Below are 9,929 nucleotides of genomic sequence, written 5' to 3' on the forward strand. Positions count from 1 at the left end.
CAAACCTGATTCAAGAACTTTATGCGCTGTCTTCTGCCCTCTAAAGTGTCCTCCACAGTGATCTTCGTGGCATATTTTCAAGACTTGCTGCTGCTCCTCTGTCGGCACACACCGTCAAATGACGTCATCATTTCCAAGCTTGAAGAAGTGAGGAGTCTCCCAATAATAGTGCCTGCACAGAGCTAAAAACCTCTTCCTCTCCTGCGATGTCAGCTCAGGCCTTAATACACCACAAACTAACGGCGCCAAAATTTGACTCAACTAGAAACACCTCTAAGTTGACTTGCAATAGAACAAGGACATCCTAGCGATGGTAAGTTGACCCAGTGTCATCTCTCAAGGAAGATCTTTAAGGGCTTTTAATTATGTCACACGAAAACTGTAAACTAGGGATTATTAAACTAGAACATGGAAAGTAAATTAACGTGAATTTAAACTTGAGAATTAACTAGGCAAATTAAATTATTAAACCCTAGGCATGATTTAAACGCATAAAAGTAAAGAAACTTGGAATTTAAATACTAACTAGGAATTTAAATACTTGTAACTTAAAAGCTTCTAATCTAATCTAGCTAGGCAGAAATGAAATTGCATAATTTAAAGGAAAGCATCATAAAAACGCATAAACTAAATTGCATAATTAAAATTGCAGAATTGAAATAGCAGAATTTAAAGAAACGCATGTAAAAGCAAATAAATAAACTTAATTAAAGAAATACCGTAAATCGTCTCGAGAAGTAATCTGTCACGTAATTACAACTCTAAACGGGAACTAATCTAAAACATGAATTAAAAGAACTATAAACTAAACTAACTAGAACAGAAATCGAAACTAAGACTAAGAAAGCAATAAACCTAAGCTTTGGCTGCCTAGCGGAAACTAAAGATTAAAGCAAATGATTGATATTTTACAATGAATAACAAGGCCCTATTTATAGACTTCAATTCCATCTTGATCACCATCAAACCTGCCATGCAAAGTTGGACTCTAAAAGGAAAAGAATCATGTAAACATAGGTAAGTCCAGCTGGCGTGCTTTGCAAGTTATCCTCAGCTCTGGCGAGAAGTCGTGTACTCTGCAATATTAGCGAATTCTGGAACTCGGCTCTACAAAGGTATGGCAGAGCTGAAAGTCAGCTCTGCAAAGTTCAGATCTGCCGAGATGTGCAGAGCTAAAAGTGCGAACTCTGGAAAATTAGCTCTGTAAAGTGCAGAGCTAAAAAGTTAGCTCTGCATAGTTAACTCTGTCATTCCTTAACTCTGCTCTGTCAAGTTTACTCTGGCGCGTAAGTCAGATCTGTCAAGTTCAGCTCTGCTGATTTAGCTCTGCTCTGGAGATTTTAGCTCTGTATAGGGAAGTTCAGCTCTGGAGATGTTAGCCCTGACTCTGCAAGTCAGCTCTGCTCTGCTACAGAGCTCTGCTCTGGCGAGCTTCTCTGCTCTGCTCTGCACGGGCTTTTCAGCTCGATCGTAGGCTTTTCAGCTCTGTACACCAGAGTGTGCCTAAAAACGCCATTCTAACCTAAAATCTCCAAAATTACACTCTTCCATCTATAAAACCTAAATCTCCTGCAAAGCATAAAACAAACCATAAAACGCACCAATTTCAAGAATATTTAGCTTAAAATATGCACATGAAAAAGTGTGACTGAAAACAAAATAAGAAAATGAAAAAGAAAATAGATCTCAATAAAAATCACTAACCTGCTTAAACAATAATTTACCAAAATATTTGGTAATCATAAACAAGCTTTTTTTAAAACTCAAAAGCAGACAACTCGCAATACATAACGACAAGTTGTCTAAGTATCAAGTGACATAATTCTGTAAGCTATTAGTTTGAAATCTTTGCAACACATCAATAAAGTAAAACGCACTAAGCGTTGCAGCGGAATAGCTTAAGTGGATTACATGTATGAAGACATGGAATCCTGAGCCTAATTTAGTACTTATGTTTCAAAGCTTCGCTCTGTCGACATCCATCTGCATCACAGCTTAACCTGCACATTTAGAAAACATATGCAGGGCTGAGTACTAAAAAGGTACTCAATGGTCACATGCCGAAATAACTTTAAAGCTTGCTCTTAGAGCTATATATTGAACTTGCCATCTCAAGCATCACACATGAGTTTTATTTAAATAACCTGTGCACGCCAAAACTGTAAAACTTCTATATATATCATCATAACATCATATACGTCTGCAGACATACTTCTTTGTACTCTACCATATCTGCAGTGATAACTGTGTGCCGAGAAGGTGGCCACCTTCTACGGTCACTGACCGGCCGGTACTCTAAACCGGCTCACGGTCCTAGACCGGCCGATACGCTAAACCAGCTCACGGACCTAGACCGGCCGATACGCTAAACCGGCTCACGGTCCTAGGCCGGCCGATATGCTAGATCGGCTCACGGTCCCTTGTGTACACTAATCCTGTCTAACATCTGGATAGAACAGGATCCGAATTCGATTTACTTCTGGTGCCAGATAGGTATCATACAAGCTCATAAAAGTTTTGGCAAGTCAACAACTTTAATATAGCTTCATTCATGTAAACATCATGAAATAGTGTGCGCTTCAGATTTTGAGTTTAGAAAGCCCACCTGATTGTGGTCTGACAATCCAGGTGATTCTGAACTATGGATTCACCTTTTGTTGTATATGACCTTCAGTATAAATTAACTAACCAAGTAAATAACGAGAAAATAATATGGATTTAACTTAAAGAGTACGTGTGTGGGTCTTAAGGTGATATTCCTATTTGAAATTGATGAACTAAAGACTAACTGCTATTTGGCAAGCTTATCAACAAATGTCAACATAGATTCAAATGCGGTAGCCACTTTAATTAATACTCCCTTTTTCGCCTCTTTTTAGAATATGATTCTAGTATCTAATTTATTAATAGCTTCTTAAAAGAATTCTATATATTCGAATACTTTAATTAATCACTTCTAATTATTAATGAATAGCTAATCTTATTTATATAAACTATTGGGCTCAAATGATAATAATGCAGCCCATGTGAATAAATTAAAGGTCCAATTAAAACAATCCTATTACCTAAGGGTAATTCTATGTATAGCCCCCATTTTACTCTTTGTAGCCATTTATTTAATAAAATATTTACAATATTTATAAAGAGACTATTTTATCCCTCAGCCCCCAACTCTTTTTTATTTTCTGACGTGACATAACCCCCTTCTTCAATAGATTCCATAACCCTCCTTCTTCAGCAGATTTTTTTTTTCACTTGCCTTCGTGACCTTAACAATTAACACCCCCCCACCTCCCCTCTCAATAGATCAAAATACAACACCACATTCACCTTAAATAAACAAATAAAAAATAGAAAAAGCAAACAATAATTCATTTCCTTTATAGATATCATCAATGGCGGTGACTGCTGCGTATAGCATGGAGGAAAAACAGCTCTGGAAACGCAAGTGGCGGCGTCGCGGCGTCTACCCCACCTGCCTCTGCGACCGCCTCACCAGCCTCTGCCCCAATTGCGGAAACGTCCGCCCCTACCCCTGCCCTTCAACGCCTCCGCCGCGCTCTCCTCCGCCTCCTCCTCTTACACCGCCGTTGAGCCCTCCTTCCGCCCGCTCTCGCTCCCGTTCCCTCTCCATCCCCTTCTTCCTCCGCTCCAGTTACACCCACGTCCACAAGGCTTCGTTTCTCTCCATTTTTAGGCAGGCCAAGAGCAAGAAGGACGCGATTCTAGGAACGGAGACGACGTCGTTTCCCAATCTATAGTGCAACGACACTCTTAGAATTATCACCTGCTGCAAAAACAATGATGGCAAATTAATGGAGTTGTATTTGTTATTCTTTCTTCAGTTTTTTTTTTCGGAGGCTACATAGAAATTGGTATTTTAATTTGAGATTATAGGGTAAAAGAGTACATACATAAATATTTTTTATTATTTATTATATAGGAGGCTATAAAGAGCAAAAAGAGGGCTATGAATAGAATCTCCCATTACCTAATTAATCAAAAGCCCAACAGATAGTCACTTAACTTAGCCCATTAGAGAATTAATAGGCTCCTCAAAATTAACCTGAGCCCAATTAAATAAATTAACTATTTTCTGATTTAATAAGCAATTTAGAATTTTAGAAAACATTTTAATTCTTCTTCCTTAACTCATTCAATTCTCTTTTATTCTGAACAGAACTCTTTTCTCTCTCTCTCTGCTCTCTACCGCTCCTCTCTGTCCCTCTCTTTCCCGGCGAGCGTCGCCGGCCTTTGCGGCCTCCGGCGCGGCGAGGTCGGCCTCTTCTCTTTCCCCTTTCTTTCCTTCCATTTCTTCTCCTCTTTCTCCTGAATTTAGAATAGATCTAGGGTTTCAAAATTTCCTGAAGTTTGTTCCTCCGGTGAACTCCGCCACTGCCGCCGCCGTGCTCGTCGCGCCGCCACCCCCTCTGATTCAGGTAAGCCTCCCCATCTCTCTTTCTCATTTTCTTTCTTCCTTTCTTTGCTCTTCTATCTCGATCTCTCTCTCTTTTCTGGTCGGGCCGCGGCGGCCACTGCGAGCCGCGACAGCGCATGCAGCGCCGGTGGTCTCCGCCGTCCTGCACTCCCCTCTCTCCCTCCAACTCGTTCTATCCGTCTCTTTCTATTTCACTCTCTATCTCCCTGGTTTAATCTCTCTCTCTATCTCTCTCTCTCAACCTCTCTCTCTCTGCTGTCAGTAGCCACCACGGCCGCCGTGGCGCCGGCGACCACCGCCGCCAGCCGTGCCTCCGCTGCGGTGGCTCGCGGCTGCTGCTGCTACTGCTATTTCCCCCCTTCTCCTTCTTCCTTCCCTCTTCTCTATTTCCCAATTCAAAATCTCATTCCAGCAAACTTCCAATCTAATTTCTATTTCAGTTTTAACATCACAAACTAATAAATCTCAAACTATTTTCTGTTCCAGGAATCGGTGATTCAAGATGGTTTGAGATGGTTTCATCGGTAGTTCATCTACAGCCCAAGACTTTGTTTTTATAAGACTCAGCCTTCTGTTTGGATTATTATTGATTTATAAACTGTTGTAACTAGATGTATTCTGTAGATGTTAAAGAAAATTGATGTTATCTCTGCTATTCTTGATTACCATCTATGAGTGATTACTGAGTTGAAGGAAGAATACTACCTGCTTGTTTGCTGTGATGACTGCTGGGGATGATTTATGCTTTTGGGATGGATATTTACTTTACTGTTTGGAGTTTGCAGAATGGGGAAAAATAAGATTTATGGTAACTCATCGTATTTATACTCGTTTGAGTCGGTTTGAGGGATTTGGCTGAGTGTAAAATTGAGAGCTGAGTGTAAAGTTGGAAGATACGTGTAGTATCAAGCTCTACGTGTTCATTCAAGGAGCTAACTTGTTCTAATGAATTTTAACTGCTAACTAAAGCTCATTAGAAAAATAACTGATTCTCTAATATAACTATGAGGCATTGGGCTTTATATTATTACATCAGCCTCTTGGCCCAAGTGATAACCATTGGCCCATCTGAACTGAATTCATATGGAGTATATAATACCTTGGGCTCGACTACTCCAGCCCAAAATAACTATTGGGCTTTCTACTCTTACACAACTTTTGGCCCATTTGTCCATAATTGTTGGGCTTTTTGCATAAAATCCTATCAACCTTAAAATCATGAAATACTCGAGCTTCTATGATTTTAAAAATCTCGATATAATCTGCTCGTTAAATAACTAAGTTCAGGTTTTGCATAAAAATTGAGACTTCTCTTTCTTCTTTAAAATCATAGAAAACAATATTAATAATATATATACTGTGGTGAAAATGCTGGGTGTTACACCTAAAAATAGAACAATTAAGCATAAATCAGCGGCGGCGAGCAATCGACCGTCGAAGAACACCAAACGATGAAGCGGTGGAGACGGGAGTTCAAATTTGGATGGCTCGATTGCCGGCGATTGGAATCACAAATCCGGTAGAAGGCGGCGGACAGAACTTTGGACAAACGGAGAAGACGCGAGGCGAAGGGACAACCATATTTTAATTAAAAAATTAAAAAAACGGTTGACTAACGGAAGAATTAACGCCGTTTGGTCAGAGGGACCTAATTGCACGATTTTTTTGAGTTCGGGGATTTAGTTGCACACAGAATGAGTAAGAGGGGTTGTACGCTGTAAGGGCTACCACTTAAAGGGTCTATCTGCACCTTTTCCCATAATATAATAACTTATAAATATATGTTGCGTTTTTCAACACTTGTAAGTTATTAAAATTTTAACACTTGTAGGTTATTATATTATTTAAGATTTTTAAGTTGAGTAATTTCAAAATTATTAAAGTACAGTATATATATACGCAAAATTTAAAAAATACAACATATATTTATAAGTTATTATATAAGTTATATATTTATAAGTCATTTTTTTTACATTTGGGGGAGGGGGAGCAATGGGATTTGATCCCTAGACCTTATAAGTTATAAGTTACTCTATCCGTCCGCCAAAAGTGGGGCACAATTACTATATCGGGTGTCCGCAAAGAGTGTACCACTTTCCTTTTAAGGAAATGGTCCCACCATCCACTTTAATCTTTTAACCTTCCAAACACTCTTTATTTACAAAAAAACCCACTCCAAATTCAATCTCAACCACATATCTCATAAAGTGTGGGGCCCTTACTCCACTACATCAAAATCATCACAAATTTTATTAAATCCCGTGCCCACCTAAAGTGCCCCACTTTTGGCGGACGGAGGGAGTATATATTTATAAGTTATACCCCCTCCGTCCGCCAAAAGTATTCCACTTTGGCCGGGCACGGAGTTTAATAAAATGTGTGATGATGTTGATGTAGTGGAGAAATAGTCCCACCACTTTATGAGATGTGTGGTTGAGATTGAATTTGGGGTGGGTTTTTTGTAAATAAAGAGTGTTTGTAAGGATAAAATATAAAGGTGGATGGTGGGACCATGGCTTAAAAAGGAAAGTGAAATACTTTTTACGGACGCTAAATATAGTAATTGTGGAATACTTTTGGCGGACGGAGGGAGTATATTACATGAATATAAGTTATATATTTATAAGTTAAGTTGATTCAGGGTCGAATCGCTGGTTCGGACCGGCGGTTCAGGGTGGAAATATATGTGAACCTAAACCGGCCTTTAACATTTGGCAGTTCGGCCCTAAACCGGCCCGGTGGTCAACGGTCTGAGCCGGAACCGTTGACCACCAGGCCGGTTCAGGGTCGAACCGTCAGTTCCGGTTGGCCCTTGGCACCACTAGGGCGTCGACCATGGCTGGTCGGACCTTCGCTGGAATTGAGGACTAGTCGGCGATGCTTGTGTGCGTGTGTGTGTCAGCCGAGAGAGAAAGAGATTGGGAGGAGGGGGGCGGCTGCTTGTGAGGGAAGGAAGGGAGGATTTTATGTGAGAAATTAGAATGGGGTTGGGCTTAGGTTTTGGGCCTCTATGTGGGCTGCGAATTATATTTAACTTTGGGCCTATCTATTTAATTGTTTGGGCTGTTTTCACTTTAAAATCTTAAATTCCTTTAAAAGCTCGATTATGCTCGAAAGCCTAACGAGTCGAGTATGAAGAAACTCGAACTCGGGCTCGACACCTAGTCGAGTAGCTCGAGCTCAAGCTCGACTCGACTAACATCGAATCGAATTCGAGTATTTTTTGAGTCAATCCCGAGTAGCTCACGAGCTAGCTCGACTCACTTACACCCCTGGTCATATTCATTTATTGGTCATGCAAATTTTTAAGTTCACAAAAGCTTTGCTTTCCCGGGGGATGAGTGCACCATGCGCTCCACCTTTCAGCGTCGATTTTTATAAATTTTTTATTTATATTTAAAGTGTTTATTTAAAATGTTGCTAATTGAAAGATATTATTCTTAGTGTTAATATATAAAAATATCCACTCTTACAACTTAAATACTAAATCTACCCAACTTAATGTGAAATACCAAGGATATCATTGGAAAAGTTATACATTTCTCCCACAATTGTACTTGTGTAAGAAAAGTGTAAGATTGTTAGTTGTAAAATGTACAAAAACTGAGAAAGATGCATTTATTGATAACTCACGTCACTTTCTTTAATTAATATACTGTAGGTTTGAATATATATATTTTTTTAAATAATGACACGTTTGCTAAAAAAACATTAATATCAAGGTGAAAAAATTTCTAACATTATATATTGTTAAATAGAAAAATATTCTAAAGCTAACCACATTATTAGTCGCCGAAAAATCGTTAGCCGACGCCATTAGCCGCTGGAGTTTCATTGGCAGCTAATGATGACGGCTAACAATTTTTCGGCAGCTAATAATGTGGTTAGTTTTAGATTTTTTTTATATTTCATAATATATACTCCCTCTGCCCTACCTTCATAGTCCACTTTAGTTTTTTTACGTATATTAAGAAAATACAATTATTATTACTTGGAAAATACAAACTAGATGTAATTATTCAATTTTGCCCCTATTTATTCTATGTATTAGATAAGGTTAATTTAGTAAAAAAATAAATTTAATGCTAATTTAATTTAGAAAGTGGACTATATATTGGGACATCTCAAAAAGGAATAAGGGTCTATGAAGATGGGACGGAGGGAGTATAAGTTTGTAATTGGTCACCTTTATATTAATGATTGAGACATGATTGAAACATTAAGGGTAGAAATGGTAGTTCATATGAATTTAAATAGATTTAGTACATAAGTTATGAGGATGGATATTTTTAATATATACTTTATTAAAGTGGGTATTTAATTTTGGGTAATTCTATTCATAGCCCCCATTTTACTCACTATAGCCCCTTATTTAATAAAATAATAAAAATATTAAATTTATGTACTATTTTATCCTTAATATCACACATAATCTAAATCAAATAATAAATTCATTATTAATATCAAATATTTAAATACTAAAGAGTTATACGGTGTTTGGGGGCTATAAGTTTTCATCGATCGTCTTCTTCGTTCCAAAAAAACTCATCACCATTGCTATCTAAGATTGACACATCTCAAGGCCAGCACAATTGTCGGATTAACTAGTATTGAAATTTTGATTGTGGTAGATTAAAGGCGAAGATAAGTGAGCCAATTTGAGTCTTCTCTCATCTAGTTTCATAGACCATGCTATACTGAGGAGAAACGAATTTTTAAGATGCCAATGTTTTGAAGGGGCTATATGGGTCTCTTTCATTGTTCAAAATTTTGAGAGATATCGATAAAATTGTTAGCTATGATGATGAGTTTTTTTTTTTTTTTTGGAATGAAGAAGACGATGAAAATGTGTAGCCCCCAAAAACCGTATAACTCTTTGGTGTTTAAATGTTTGACATTAATAATGAATTTATTATTTAATTTAAATTAGATGTGATATTAAGGATAAAATAGTACATGAATTTAATATTTTTATTATTTTATTAAATAAGGAGCTATAGTGAGTAAAATAGGGGCTATGAATAGAATCACCCTTTAACTTTTAATTGTCAAATTAGCCACCTTATACCATGCGGCCATGTCTTTTCAAAAGGATTTGGACTGGGTTTTCTCATTTATCAGCTAAGCCCAATTTTATTTAAATGTTAGGCTACGAATTTCTTTAAATAAAAGGGTTTGGGCCACTTAGTTATTTATTAAAGATGGACTACACTAAAATTATTCAATTAAACTATCATTAGTTTAATTAATTATTTTAAGGATGATTTGTTATTATGAAGTGCATAATTTAAGTGATTAGTTATTATATGTTTTGAAGTATGAAAGAAAATTTCATTTGCATCATGCAATTAAAGGAGTTATTGTTGGGAACTTAATAGAATATCCTAATCCTTGTTTTGATGATACCAAAATCAATAGGTTTCGTTGGTAATAGACTACAACTGTTTGAACTCAAGAGTTAGAGTTCTTTTTCTAGTTTAGTTGCTATTCT

At 37.5% G+C, this 9,929-nt stretch overlaps 1 long non-coding RNA gene across 1 annotated transcript; it reads left to right on the top strand.

Annotated features, from left to right (window-relative positions):
* Nucleotides 1–4,018: 4,018 nt before the first annotated feature.
* Nucleotides 4,019–5,134, top strand: LOC130996248 (uncharacterized). The gene is made up of 2 exons (XR_009092461.1): nucleotides 4,019–4,439; nucleotides 4,925–5,134. It is a non-coding gene; the product is annotated as an uncharacterized LOC130996248 (long non-coding RNA).
* Nucleotides 5,135–9,929: the final 4,795 nt, after the last annotated feature.

This window comes from Salvia miltiorrhiza, chromosome 7 (assembly GCF_028751815.1).
Source record: "Salvia miltiorrhiza cultivar Shanhuang (shh) chromosome 7, IMPLAD_Smil_shh, whole genome shotgun sequence".
Lineage (NCBI taxonomy): Eukaryota > Viridiplantae > Streptophyta > Magnoliopsida > Lamiales > Lamiaceae > Salvia > Salvia miltiorrhiza.